Source organism: Thermobia domestica, chromosome 2, assembly GCF_964235325.1.
Source record: "Thermobia domestica chromosome 2, izTheDome1.hap1.1, whole genome shotgun sequence".
Taxonomy (NCBI): Eukaryota; Metazoa; Arthropoda; class Insecta; order Zygentoma; family Lepismatidae; genus Thermobia; species Thermobia domestica.
Window position 1 is genome coordinate 119096606 of NC_137455.1, and position 15146 is coordinate 119111751.

Sequence of the window (15146 nt, forward strand, 5' to 3'; positions counted from 1 at the left end):
TGGACTCGCGCTCAGGCTCTGGGCTATCTGAGCAGTACGCGTGTGCAGGGCCATTGGTTAATAAGGGATCTGCTCTAATGCACAATGATTTTCGTTGTGTAGTTCATGTGTTTTTAATGCAATATATTGGAGTTTCTATACGAATGAATATTCGTTTGTAGATGTTGTGACAAACATACTTGAATTATTCATGCCTTCATAAGCTACAAGAATGCAGAACGACAATTTCAAGTGTAATTTTAAAGACTCTTATACAAGCGAATTTACGTATGTTAGCCAGGACAGAACTCTGAAGCAAAATGTACGCACTGGAAAACTGTGTCGTTTGAAAAGTAGACTGCAGTGAAGCAAACTGAACCCCAACTGATTTTTATATCTTTTGTAAATTAGACCACGAGGAACACGAATCTGAAGGAGTTTTGACATTCCGACTTCCGGAACTCGAGATATTAAAACTTAAAGTTTAATATAGACGCTATGTATCTATATGAAAAAAAAACAATATTCTCTATACGAAACATATAATGTCCTTTGAGATATATAAAAGTAACCAAGAAAGTTCTGTCGCTTTTTGTGGAGATCTGTGTTCAATTGGTCCTCACACCGTGAGTTGAATGCAGGGTTGAAAAAACGTTAAAAAAAAACAAAAAACGTTTTTTATGTTTAAAACATGTTTTTTTTTGTTTAAAACGTTTTTAACGTTTAAAACAATGTACTTTGTTTTAAACAAAAAAAACGTTTAAAATGTTTATTTTGTTTAAAACAATAATCTAAATAGGCATATATATTACATTTTTACACTCTTAGGTACTGCTTGCCATCTATATTCAACCGCTAGAACTTCCCTAATCTCGATCTCGCCAAATGTTCAATTCCGGAGAAAGAAATCGGGAATTTCCCGATCTCCGTTCACATTATATGTAGTTTAGTTTCTTTGTGTTACGTTCTACTGGTAATCTGCATTCTTAGTCTTTAAACTCCCATTGACGCAACTCTTGTGTCAGGACTTTAAACCTCAATGGCTCAGTCTTAAACCTCAAATTTAGGCTGGAAGATGGTTTGGGTGTCAATTTATTCCTGAAAGATGCAGCTTTGCTGGTGTGCATTTATGTATGTGGGAGGAGGGTAAATATCGTGTTTTTCTGTTTTGTTTTTTCAACAGTTTTTTGGGGGCCATTCCCCCTCTTGGGGGATAGATTCATAAAAATTGTTACGTAAAGCAATGAAGTAGATTACTACATGGTAATATTGTGTATTTGTACTTCTTGCTTATATGGGGGAGCAGGGAGGGAGCAAAGTTAGCCAATTTTTGGAGTTTAAGTTTTTTGACGTAAATTACATTTATTTTTACAACAAACATCAATAGCTCAGTCCTTAACTAAGCTAGCAAGATGATTTGGTACCGAAGTATTTTTGAGGGATAAAGCTTTCTGTCAGTTGCATTTTATGTATATAGGGGGTACGTATGTACGGAAGAGAGAGGGAGGATGAAGTTTTTTTTTCATTAAATTTTTTTCATCAGGTTTTGGCGGGTATTCCTCCCCCCTTTGTGGTACATCCATAAAAATTGGTATGTGAAGCAATGAAGTAGTCCCCTACATGATAGTAACCTCTTGTTGTTTATAGAGGAAGAGGGGGTCAAATTTGGTTAATTTACATTTATTTTCGGGACGGTCCCATATAACACAAGATATATTTCACTGAAGTGGTCTAGAAGCATAATTCTTTTTGTATACATGATGTGTGCAACAAAAATGATTTTGCATAGGACATGGTACTATAGTGGGGGAGGGGAGATAATGTCTAATTCAATGAATGTTTTTCTGTGGATATATATATATTTAAATATTTCCTACATAAAACGAATTCATTACGCAATGGCAGCAATGGCTACCGTTTCTTATATTATTGTTACAAGTATGTGGCCTACACATTAGCATCATTTTGTCAGCGTAGGGTGGCTGCAAGGGTTGCCAGGGCCCCGCAAAATCAATATTTTCATATTTTTAATGATTTTTTTTATGTCTGTTCTTTTTCTACGAATACGGCGGGAATTTCACAATTGTTACCTCGTTGGAATTTGTGGTCTATAAGCTTTCCAATGGTGTATAACTCATGACTGTGATAATTAGGGGGTCAGCAGAGCCCCGAACATGAGAGTCTACCATTTTGTTAAAATCCCTGGCGGGTGTCTAGAGTAAATTGTGTTGTTCTGCCGTAGACACTAATCATTATTAGCTACCCATGTTGCAGATAGAGATGTATCTTGAAAACTGTTTAGTTAAAATGTCATTTGCTCCTTGTAGGCTAGTTACTGCTCTTTTCTATTAGTTGTATTGTATTTGTCAGAGCATTTCTTCTAGCTTATGACGTGAGAACTGTCATTATTATGGAAATGATAGTGATCAAAAAATACCCAAGTTTTGAATTTGTGAATTTGGATCTTAGAACAGTGTATAGTGTGTTTAACCTCCGTTATTCTTGGAAATTAAGAAATGTTGAAATACTTCATTTGAATTTCTGTTGGTTTAGTTATACGCACACTGATGTGCAGAATTTCGTTCAGTAATTGCTGTTATAACAAGAATATAACTCTGTAATTTACTCCATGCACAAATCCTGCGGAGGATGGGTTGTTTGTTAGAAAATTAAATTAACTTCTTCAATCTAATACCGGTATTTTAGTTGTTTTAAACATGTCCAACCAGCATCGAAAAAAAAACACGTTTAAAACTTTTTGTTTAAAACGTTTAAAACAAACTGAATAAAACAACAGCCCTCGTTTTAAACACTTGTTTTAAACATATCAACCCTGGTTGAATGCGAATGGAGATAAGGCGAAGGTCAGTTGTTAGTGTGGGTATATCCAACATTCTACCTGCTTGTGGCAGTTCAGTTACAACGTGAACTTGTGTAAGGACAGAGTGAATATGGAACCTTCACAGAGCGTCATAAGGGCGTGTATGCTGTACGAGTTCAAACTTGGGTCAAACGCCACTGCAGCGGGGCGGAAGATATCTCAAGCCTTTTGTGAGGGTGTCGTGATTACGCAGACAGTGCAAGGGTGGTTTAGCAAGTTTAAGGACGGTGACGAAACACTCACGAAAGACGCACCACTTGCCGGAAGATCAACACATGTACAAAACGAAGATCTGCAGGTAGAAATTGAGGCGAACAGTGGACAGACATGTGAGGAACTGGGGCTAACATTCAATGTGAGTGGAGAAACCATTCGGCAGCCCCTCCAATAACTTGGGAAGCACTACAAGTTGGGTCTATGGGCCCCACATGATTTGACCTCCGGCCAGAAGGCTACGCGAGAAGACACCTATGTTTCTTTGCTGTCTCGTCTGAGTAACGAGCCATTTCTGCACAGGATGTTGACATGTGATGAAAAGTGGGTCCTGTACGAAGGTCCATGGCGTCGTCATCATTGGCTAAAACCCCATGAATCGGTTCCAAAACAGCTGAAACCAGTAATGCAGCAGAAAGTCCTCCTGTGTGTTTGGTGGACTGCTCGCGACACCGTGCGTTGGGAACTGCTACCGGCTGGTCAGAGCAGAACATCAATACAACTGTCTACTGTCAAGAAAAACTCAAAACTCTCGAGCCAGCACTTCTCAATCGGTAAGTGGTTCTCCCATTACGGAACAACGCTAAGCCCCACATGGCTAGAATGACCCGGGACACCATCCTACGAATTGGATGGGAAACACTATTGCATCCGCCATACTCCCCGGACATTGCATCGTCCAATTATCACCTGTTCCATTTCTTGGACATTCACCTTAGAGGACTCGAGTTCAACTCCGCAGTAGACGTGCAAAATGCACTTGATACCTTCTTCGCTTCACGGCAAACCAAGTTCTACCGCGAAGGAATCCATGTTCATCCCGAACGTTGGCAGAAGGCAGTGGCGGATCCAGGACGGACTTGCGGTTTCGGTTTCGGACTTGCATTTGCGGTTTCGGTTTTGAAAACCGCATTTGCGGTTTCGGTTTTCAGAAAATCGGTTTTCTGAAAAACCGCAACTGTCACAAAAATTCGACAGCACTAGTAAATACTAGTGCTGCTCACATTTTATGACAATTTCGGTTTTCGGCTTTTTGCAAAATGGAATATTGAATACCGAAAGCGGTTTTCGGTTTCCAAACCGCAACTGGTCTTTCGGTTTACAAAATCGAAATCGATTTTCGGTTTCAAAAACTGAAATCGTGTTATTTTAAAACAGAAATTAATTTTCGGTTTTAAAAAGCTACGCCGATTTTTTGGTTTTGAAAATCGAAACCTGTTTTCCGGTTTTTGAAACCATAGGCTACATCTGTTATAAAAATCGAAATTTAATTTTGGTTTTGAAATAATAAAATGATTTCAAAACCCAACATTACTGTCATCTCTCCATTACAAAAATACTTTCACGCAAATGAGATTGATCGAATTAGGAGTTAACGGTACTCCCATTCTTTCCATTTCTTTAAGGTTAACATACCCCTATAGTTTTCGAAATATTTCCTACAGTGCTCTAAACGAGAAGTTCAATCATTAAGACTGGTAGCCTATATATTTTGCGTATGCATTTTCAAGTGTATCGTACAATTAAACAAGTGAATTTCGTTCCACAATATGGGACTATGGTTGGCTTCTAAACTATAAGGAATTCAATACTCAAACTTGAAGTAGTACATCTATAACTATTGGCTTAATCATGGGCGTGCAAGCCGGGGGTATGAGGGGGATGTGTCCCCCTCAGAAATTTTCTAGGAGGTGATTCCCCCCCCCCCCAGAAATAGCAGGACTTCTTCCCCAAATATCTCGGCAAAAATGATGAAATACTGAAATGGGAACGTCGATTGTCAATTAATAATTCCTGGAATTGAAAGGAATTACAGTTTCATTGAAGAAAATTCTGTAACAATTACCAGGGTATATAAATGAAGGACAGAAAGAAGCGACACTGTATTAGTACGTCGAAAACTACCATAAAGCGTGCACATATTCATTTGCAGCAAAAAGAAAATTTTGAAATGTTTATATATTAAAATGCTACGTTTATATGTTTGTGTTCAAGAAAAGTTTATATGTTTGTGGCAAATTCTTTTAACAATAATATCTCGGAAACTACAAGCTCTGGAAAGATGCCGTTTTCACTGTTCATTTACAAATTTTGTGAAGATTGCTGAGTTATAATTGAATATATTTTTAAATGGACGTTATTTCTTTATTACATGTTTTAGGAGTACGCGGAAGTATTGAAAATTTAAAAAGTAAAGCATCATATCTCAACGAGTTATACATTTCAACACCGCACATTTGAATATGAGGTTAGTATATCTCTCCGGTATTTGTTTCAAATGATAATGAGAAACGAAGAATAACTATTTCTCCAGTGTAAGATGAATCTTTATTATTTGGAGTGTTTGACCCAATGAACACCATATAGCCTATCACTGACATTATAATTAATTGTGTGTGTGAGTTAGTATCTTTATGAAAATAATAGATTCTAATTGAAAATACGCAATTCTTAATGTGTCTTTTCATTTTGAACAGCTACCACTTTGTGAAAGATTTACAACTAGGTTCCAAGGCAAAAATATTTCGAATTTGACTTAGTACTTATCAAAAGTTTCATGCTCAGTTTAAAATATTTCTGCCTTGAGATTTTATCTTTAGTCTTCCAAGAAAGCGATAGCTGAAAAAAAAAAATGTCGCTTTCTAACATAAGTATCTAAAAAGATTTCTTTCCCTCTGCACTTGTGAACGGAGATCGGGAAATTCCCGATTTCTTTCTCCGGAATTGAACATTTGGCGAGATCGAGATTAGGGAAGTTCTAGCGGTTGAATATAGATGGCAAGCAGTACCTAAGAGTGTAAAAATGTAATATATATGCCTATTTAGATTATTGTTTTAAACAAAATAAACATTTTAAACGTTTTTTTGTTTAAAACAAAGTACATTGTTTTAAACGTTAAAAACGTTTTAAACATAAAAAACGTTTTTTTGTTTTTTTAACGTTTTTTCAACCCTGCATTCAACTCACGGTGTGAGGACCAATTGAACACAGATCTCCACAAAAAGCGACAGAACTTTCTTGGTTACTTTTATATATCTCAAAGGACATTATATGTTTCGTATAGAGAATATTGTTTTTTTTTTTTTTTTCATATAGATACATAGCGTCTATATTAAACTTTAAGTTTTAATATCTCGAGTTCCGGAAGTCGGAATGTCAAAACTCCTTCAGATTCGTGTTCCTCGTGATATAGTTTACAAATATATAAAAATCAGGTGGGGTCCAGTTTACTTCCTTGGTCACTTTATGTTCGAATATCTCGAGCTCCGAAATTCGAAATGTCAAAATTCCTTTAGATTCGTGTTCCTCGTGGTCTAATTTACAAAAGATATAAAAATCAGTTGGGGTTCAGTTTGCTTCACTGCAGTCTACTTTTCAAACGACACAGTTTTCCAGAGCGTACATTTTGCTTCAGAGTTCTGCCCTGGCTAACATACGTAAATTCGCTTGTATAAGAGTCTTTAAAATTACACTTGAAATTGTCGTTCTGCATTCTTGTAGCTTATGAAGGCATGAATAATTCAAGTATGTTTGTCACAACATCTACAAACGAATATTCATTCGTATAGAAACTCCAATACATTACATTAAAAACACATGAACTACACAACGAAAACCATTGTGCATTAGAGCAGATCCCTTATTAACCAATGGCCCTGCACACGCGTACTGCTCAGATAGCCCAGAGCCTGAGCGCGAGTCCAAATTTAACTCAATCGCGATTGAGATTGTCACAGGTGTAGAGGTTTACGTTGAATATACCAACACTTTATCAACTAAGTCGTCTTAGATTTTTCTCCAATTCCAAAAAGCGGGTGGTTTTTCGTGATTAAGATATGTTTAAGCGGGGGATGAATATAAAACCTGAAAATCGGATGGTACCAGCTAAAATCGAGTAATATGGCTACACTAAACTAAATAGAAAATAAGGTATATCCCTATTTAAGATCACTACACATGCAACTCATGAAATTCAATTTGAAATCTCATCCACTTAAACTGAGATCTTTTATATTATTATTACTCTTTCCCCTTGTTTTTAAAAATAGTACTGCTACTCTTTCTTTTGTTAACAAAAAAGCACCACCTTCCTTTCGTTGAAAAAAAGAAAAGAAAAAGAAAAAGAAAATCTAGATCGCAATACACAATTTTATTGTTAATTTGTTGCCACTTCGATAAATGTGAATGTTGTGGTTTTGCATGTGTTGACTGGTTTCTCATCGCAATTCCCCACCTGCAATAGTTTATACGTGAAGGAGACACCGATCATGTTTTATTCTGTATCTTTTTATTTCCCAATAATGATAGCCGTGCCTCTTTGTGAGAAATTGCAACTTTTTTTTTATTCTGCCAATTGTAAAAGTATACTCAACAAGAATTTCCCTACACTTTAATGCATTTTAAGAAAAAACACCTTCTTTCCCCTCTACAAAATTTGAGCATTTTTTCCCTACGCCGAGGGAAATTTTCCTCCATCAGGCAACTGTGATGCCGCAGTGGGGAAAGATTCTTTGCTGTTTTCTCGTCCTTACTTGATATTAGTGCTGTAGAATTTTTGTGACATTTGCGGTTTTCGGGTTTTGAGAAAACCGGTTTTCTGAAAACCGAAAACCTCAAATCTGGCTTTGCAAACCGAAACTGCAAAAGCGGTTTTCAAAACCGAACCCGCAAAAGCGGTTTTCAAAACCGACATTTAGTTTTTATGAAATTTCACTTTTTTCTAAAACCGGTTTTTCAGAAACCGATTTCGACATCACTAGTATTTACCATATCTCAAGAACTGTTTGAGATATCAAGTGGTGTAGACGGAATTGAGATCTTTACATTTATAAAAAGTCATCTATGCAATTGCATAAGATACTTAAACAGTTTCTCTAAAGAAAGTCTTTTTTTTTTTAATCATATTTTCAATCACTTCTATCTTTGTTCCTATTCATTCGAAATCCCCCACATCATGATCATAGTTTGAAAGATGCAATAACCTGATGTGGTGTTTTTTTAAATACAATTTTATATTGGACTGGCAACACTATTAACCTTGTGGTGTCACAAAGTATGTAAAACATATTACCAACATATAACATGTAGTGCCTACCAATGTTTGCATGGTAGCCTACAACATTTCAGTGTTTTTTGTTTTTTTTATCTATTGGTTTGAAAGCAACAACTATAAGGGCATATATTAAAGGGGAGAAGGGGGCCGTCCGCTGGCTCACTAAAATGTATAACGAATATAGCAAACCACATATATTAAATCCAGATGTCATATAACAACCATGGAGATGGGCCCCCTAGAAAATTTTCTTCAGGCGCCCTTATCCACCACCCCAGTTGTGTGTATGTGTATGCACTCTTCTATCGTCATTGGAAAGTAAACTTGAAGGTATAAATAGAGCTGCTTAAAACACAGTAATTTGTTTATATTACCCAAATTCTTTGAATCACCCTCGAATTGTCTACATTGGTGAGTTGAATGGTCTAATTTCTCAACTTGTGTCCTGTCAATTCCATTTGTGACATCCATATTCCATCCCAGGCCACAACGTAAGTGGTGTAAAGTACATAATTTGGCAACGTTGCAACTATTGAAACTGGTAAGCTCAAAGGAAAACAACAGTTTGCTATACTGCTTATCTTGACACGTTGTGAATTTCCATGCTTGTCCGTGCTTGTCGTACAAAGGACATAATCGTAGTTTTTGTTTGGAGTACGGCCAAAGCTGGTGCGGTAATTGAATTGCACTGTTGATGTTTATTGTTTTTGTATTAGTAAGTGTCTGGTTGTTACGATACGAATATGGTTGTTATGAAGGGAATGCCCTATTTTAGGTGTTTGTTATTTTAGGAATATTGCGGATTCTAGGGTATGACGTAATTATGTGTGAATCACATGGCAGCCGGCTTTTCAGTGGTATTTAAATTGCAAGACGGATTATTAATATGCGTAGGTACTGAGATATAGTATGCGAGACACGCACAGAAACAAGTTTAAATGTTATTGACATTTTTCTTTATATCAGATTTCGTTATAACATGTGATGTGTGAGTGATAGCATGAAAAGTTAAAGAAAGCACAATATGATGAACGTGTATTGGAAAAATTTCGTTACAATTTTTTCGCTACGCAGTATGTTGTTAATTTGCTTGTTGCAACATTGACTATGGTTGAAACGAAGTGACACAAATACTTTACAAGAACTTAAAAACGTGTTGGTTAAGTTTAAAGATATCACTAGAAATAATTGATAAAATATTCATATTCCTTCAGTAATTATTTAATCCTTTTACAGGAAAAGTTCACTATGCTACTTGATATTTACCCATTTGATACAAGTGTAATTGAAGGGCCAACAAGCAGAAATACAATCTGAACGTTAAGCTTAAAGACTTCATTAGGAATGATGGTTTAAAAATTAAGTTCGTTCATCTATATTCAGATTTACTTTTGGCACATTAGGCCTATTCGAAATAATTGTTAAAAATTCATAGTGCTTTCACTAATTCCCTTCCTATTGTGGAGCTCCTCCGTGGCTAAGCGGTTAGCGTACGCGCCTTTGGCGTGGGAGACCCGGGTTCGATTCCCGGCGGGAGCTCATGTGGTTCGGATTCCACGTTAATCAGTAGGTCCACGTCTCATATAGCCTCGCTGCTGAACGGGACGTAAAACTCAAAATCAATCAATCAATCCCTTCCTATTGTCTCCTAAGTGATTTGCGTTGGGCGACATGAAAATATGTCACTTGGCATACATAAAATATAAGGGGTCCTTCAGAAGTAATTGTTGAAAAATTAAAATTCTTTTACGATCTGCTTATAAATGTGGTGTCCGGATGTATGGCATAAAATTTTAGTGCAAAAGACCACCTGCGCTACGTGGCCACTTGAAAGCACGAATGCTATCTTGAGTTAGGGCAGGGCGAAGCTATGGGTCCGAGCGGTAGTGTGGGAGTGCAGGCAAAGGGAGCAGGCGAATCAGCGACGGTGGGTATATGCGTAAGCGCGGGTAGTGGTAAGGAGTGTTTTAGCTATGGTACGAATTTCAGTAGTACCTGATACGGTTTCATGCTAGTAGCGCTCCACTTGTAAACATAAAACCCATCTTCTGTACATTGTGCAGAAATACACCGCCGGGGAAAAATAGTATCTAACATAGTCATCTTTCTAATACAGTTAGTCATGTATAGTGTTGGAAGTAGAAAAAAACCGTTCGTATTTTTTCAGAAATGTACGTTTTTTTTAGAAACAAAACATTGCCTCGTTTTTTTCAAGTAGTCATTTGTAACGCATCTTACGTCTACTTATGTATGAAATATTTTTATGTAGGTGTAATTACCGTAAAACGCAACATAAATTAAACGCTAGATACTGATACGCTACAAGTATTTTACAATTTATATGAGTAGTATACCTACTAACAATTCGTGTTTCAGCAGTTTTCATCAATATCAACTAAGAAATAAAAGTAGAAATGAAATTTTGCTTTTTCCTGAAAGCAGGTCTTTAATAAGTACGAAAATAATGTAACGAACCGTATAAGATTCAGATAACTTGTCTAAAGGTAAAAACTAATACTAATTTGCCTACTAGTATTTTTCTAAATATCATATATAAATAATTTGTTTATTAAAAATATATATTATGCAGAGCTGGCTCTACCATATGTGCAACACGTGCATTTGCATGGAGTGGCAAGTTTGGAGGGTTCGACAAAATTTGTCATAAGTATATTATTTAAATTAAATATTTCTTGTTGGGAACAGACTTCATGATAATGATAGTTACACTTACTAAGCTGACCTTCTATTTGAATACTAAATTCATAGTTTAAGGTCACATGGACAGTGCTAAAACAAGTAATGGAACAAATACCAGCATAAATTGTTTGGTTGTTGTTAAATACAAGAACACAATTCTCGAATAGTAGCGAATACCTGTTCCATTTAGTTAGTTATCACAGTTTTGATATGAGAACTAGTCATGTCATTGTCAAATAAATTCCATCACTGAAGGCGGAAACTTTTTTTTTTTTTTTTTTTTAATAGATGTAGAAGTAAAATCAAGAAATGAAGATAAAAAAGCTAGTTGGATTTTAATTGCAAATTGATATATTGAGATCGAAGCTCGATATTAAATTCTATGAAAAGGATTACCATTTTTTTTAGGTGTGCTTGCTTTATCTTCACTAACATAATAGATTATTATTTAAAGAAAAAAACAGATTGTATTTGTAGTATTTAAGCCTTTCTGAGTGCATTTTTTCCTCCCCTTCGTTGTTCATGCTGGAATAGCATACTTAAAATCGTGAGTTTGTTCTTTCTGGAGAAAGGGGAAGGCCGCATATGATGCCATTGCACTGGGCGGCAAATTCCCTAGGTCTAGCCCTGATATGTACTACCATGAGCAAAATAAATGACGCGTCTCTTTATTTTGAAATTTTTTGAAAATATCTCTGTTTTCTTTATATGTTCGAAATTTCGGAAGGTTTCCCCAGCAGGACAGGTTAATAACAAACCCGTTTTTAATATTTGTGTTAGATATTAGCTTAAAATAAATAAATTAGAAGCAAAAAACATTAAATCGACAGAAATCTCGAGAATTACCAACTCTGCTAAAGTGGGAAATTTTCAAGAACGCGAGGGAATTCTGCAGTTCAACACGAAGCAGCGACATCTATGTCACTGAGAGAAATGTGGATAAAATCTACAAACGAAACTTTTAACGAAATATTTCTAATATGTCTTATTTCGTGCATTATCTGCAAACTCCAAATATATGAATATATGCCAAGTATTAACGTAAAGATAGAGCAAATAGTGGAAATTGTCTATGGAAAAGGACGAATTGGTAGCGCGACCGTAATGAAAAATCGTCTTTACCGTAGAACAGGGTCAGTTCACGTAAGGAAACAAATAGCTCAGTTAGTTAAAGCAACTAGTCCGTATGCCGAAGGTAGCGGGCAAGAATCCAGATGGAAGTGACGTTGTCATTTTTATTATTATGGTTATTTTATTTATTTTTTTATGTGGGAAAGAATCAAATTGTAACATATGTGTAAAATTCATGACGATACCAAAAAAAGAAAAAATGTCGTCGCACTTGCATTAGCATCCCTAATTTTGTTTGCAAAAAGTTTAGTAATTATTTCCCCTGTGCTCACTGCTCACTATACGTAATGCTCGCTGGCGCGTTGTTTCCCAGTAAATGTTAATCCTAATTTGGAGAATTTTATAAAGTTTCACAATATTTCTCACTAGATAGTCTTCTATCTACTTGTTTGGATATTTTGATAACAGATTTCCCTATTAAATGTTTAATTTTCCCTAGATGTTTAATTACGGAAAAGTTTTACAATGTATTTGTATTAAATTGAAATTGTTTTGAATTTACCACATGAGATAAGTAGCTCGAAGGAGGAAAACTCAAGTAATTGATATTCTACGTAAAAGCTACCTATTGTAGAATGATGATACTTCTTGCCATCAGCACATAATCTTCACGTTAGAGAGTCAGACAGAAAAAAATTCTGGTTTTTTCTCCCTATGACCACCCATCTTAAACCTCTACATTCCATTGTTGGTCTCACAAAATTTCGGTGCTCCAAAAACATTCATATAATAATAATAATAATAATAATCCTGAATATGCCATCCTTACATAATGTAAGGATATCTTAGTTTCTTAGTTTAAATCTTAGATATCTTAGTCTAAAGTGCTTTCTTTAGTAATTATTTGAACAACCATGTAGAAGGGGGTACGGCGTTTTATTTTGCCCCTCTCATTTCAGTACCCTTCTAACAGAAAGTAATTTCTGATAAGCAGGGTAGACAAAATGAATAAGAAATATATTTACAGCATCCTCTCCCCTTTCATGATTGGAATATCACGTAGCATTTTTTCATTCTACCAAAGATGGCCCTGTGCGGTTAGGGGTAGGTAACTAAAGAAATACCTAATATATAGCGCCCCTTGATTGTAATATTACCGCTTCTTTATTTGTACGAGGGAGCCCCAACAAGGTGATAAAAAGAATAGGAAAAATGTCTATTGAATCCAGTGGCGGATCCAGCACAAACTTCTGGAGGGGGAGTGAAAGATTCTTTTGATGATGTGAAGCTGTCACAAATTACCACTTAACTAAACTAAACATAACAGTGGGGTGAACTGGAACCCAGTCAGTTTATCTCGATGTAAAAGTTTAATTTTTGGCTTCATATTAAAGTTTTGGTTTCAAATGAGAATTTCAGTCCCAGTGGTCAAGGATCAAATCTCGTGGGGCTCTTCAGTGTAGGCTAATACGAGCCCCTTATGAGAAAAGGCAAAAATATTAAACTGTTTATAACGTTCGAATTTTTCGTCTATTTTAAAGAAATGTTGGGCTTCGTATTAAAGTGTTGGTTCCAAATGGCAATTTCAGTCCGATGGAGAATGATCAAATCCTGGAGTCGGGAGGGCTCATCAGTATAGTGTGCTACGGCTCCATTATGGGAAAAGGCAAATATATGAAAATGCTTATAACTTTCGAATTTTTCGTCTATTTTAAAGAAATTATTGGCTTCATATTAAAGTCTTGGCTTCAAATCACAATTTCAGTCCTTGTGGACAATGATCAAATCTCGGAGGGCTCTTCGGTGTAGGGGTTTCGGCTTCTTTATGGGACAAGATTCACGTAATTGATATTGCAAAATTGTTTTGTATACATTAGTGTAAATTTGCACCATTTGGTTAATTTTACCTCTTATATTTTGCAGATTTCAAATTCCAAGCATAGTTACTTCTCAAAGCTAAAAGGCACTTACTAGTTACATTAAAAGGAAATGTCTTTTATGTAAAGTTGTCATGGAGTAGACGAACGAACAGGCGCCCAAACATTGGTTGAATCGGACGGTTGAAAATCGTTAAGCTCACTTCAATTATTATTATTATTATTATTATTATTATTATTATTATTATTAATAATAATAATAGAGCATTCATGGGGTCCGTGGCTCGACTCCACTTCGCGCCAAGTGAAATTTGAGGTAGACAAATACCGTGTGCATGGGTATGGGTTTTCTTGGAATTTTCCATTTTCCTCCCACTTTCTTCATTTCATCATTTCATTCATCATCATTCTCCCTTAGCGTAGGTCCATAATCGTGCAACGTTAAACTAGATATTCCATTTAATTTTAATTTCAATAATAATAATAAACAATTAATTCAACTGAAAGAACTGTAATTTATGTTGACGACAATTATCATAAATATGCAACCATTATAAAAACAATGCTTTGAGTAGAAAGATAATCCTTCCCAAGTGTTAACGAATGCGCACGAGATAAGACATGTCTCGAGAAAGAGACGAGACGCGCTTTGTGACATCCAAAAGAAGACGTAACAAATGTTTTGGACACGAGATAGCTTTTAAAATGTCTCGTCTTGTCTGGAATGTCTCGAAAACAAAAGTCTAAGTTTTAAAATTATTTTTAAAGATCTATTTTCTCAAAAGTAGCTCTCTGCCTTAAAATTAATAACGGCATTTGTGACTTTTTTTTTTTTTTTTTAAATAAACAATGTCTAAAGTTAAGAGCCTGCCTTACTAAAAATAATACAAAATTTACCATTTTTCTTTTGCTTGATTATTCATCAGTGAAAGGAGATAATGAAATGCAAGTTACCACAATCATAGATAATGCTATTCTGCGACAGAAAATATGAATCTGAAGAATGTTCAGTGTTGCCATCCATAGAAATTACAGTGTTGCCAGAAAAACAATTTCCCTAAAATCTAAGTTAAGACAGCAAATAGAGGAATGAACTCAACCGCATTTGATTACGTATCGTGTTGTTTTGGTTTCTTGTGAACTACTTTTTAATTAACATTATTATTTAGTTTTAATAACTGTATGTTAAAACTATTTTGTTTATTACAAACTAAATACAACTATTATTTAAAAAGTAGTTCACAGGAAACCAAAACAATATGATACGTAACCAAATGCAGTTGAGTTTGTTTCTCTACTCGCTACCTTAACTTAGATTTTAGGGAAATTGTTTTTCTGGTAACACTGTAATTTCTATGGATGGCAACACTG

At 35.5% G+C, this 15146-nt stretch overlaps 2 protein-coding genes across 4 annotated transcripts in view; one reads left to right on the top strand and one right to left on the bottom strand.

Annotated features, from left to right (window-relative positions):
* Positions 1–15146, bottom strand: part of LOC145675050 (N-acetylgalactosamine-6-sulfatase-like) — a 230930-nt gene that overhangs the window by 154657 nt on the left and 61127 nt on the right. The window lies entirely within an intron of this gene.
* LOC145675040 (uncharacterized) overlaps positions 8686–15146 on the top strand; it is a 29232-nt gene continuing 22771 nt past the window's right edge. Inside the window, exon 1 of one of the 3 annotated variants that reach the window (XM_081745409.1) lies at positions 8686–8842. The gene's annotated coding sequence lies outside the window, so the exon portion shown is untranslated. Of the gene's footprint in view, positions 8843–8874; positions 9022–15146 lie in introns of those variants that run through there. The other 2 variants (XM_081745414.1, XM_081745410.1) reach the window with 2 other exon arrangements.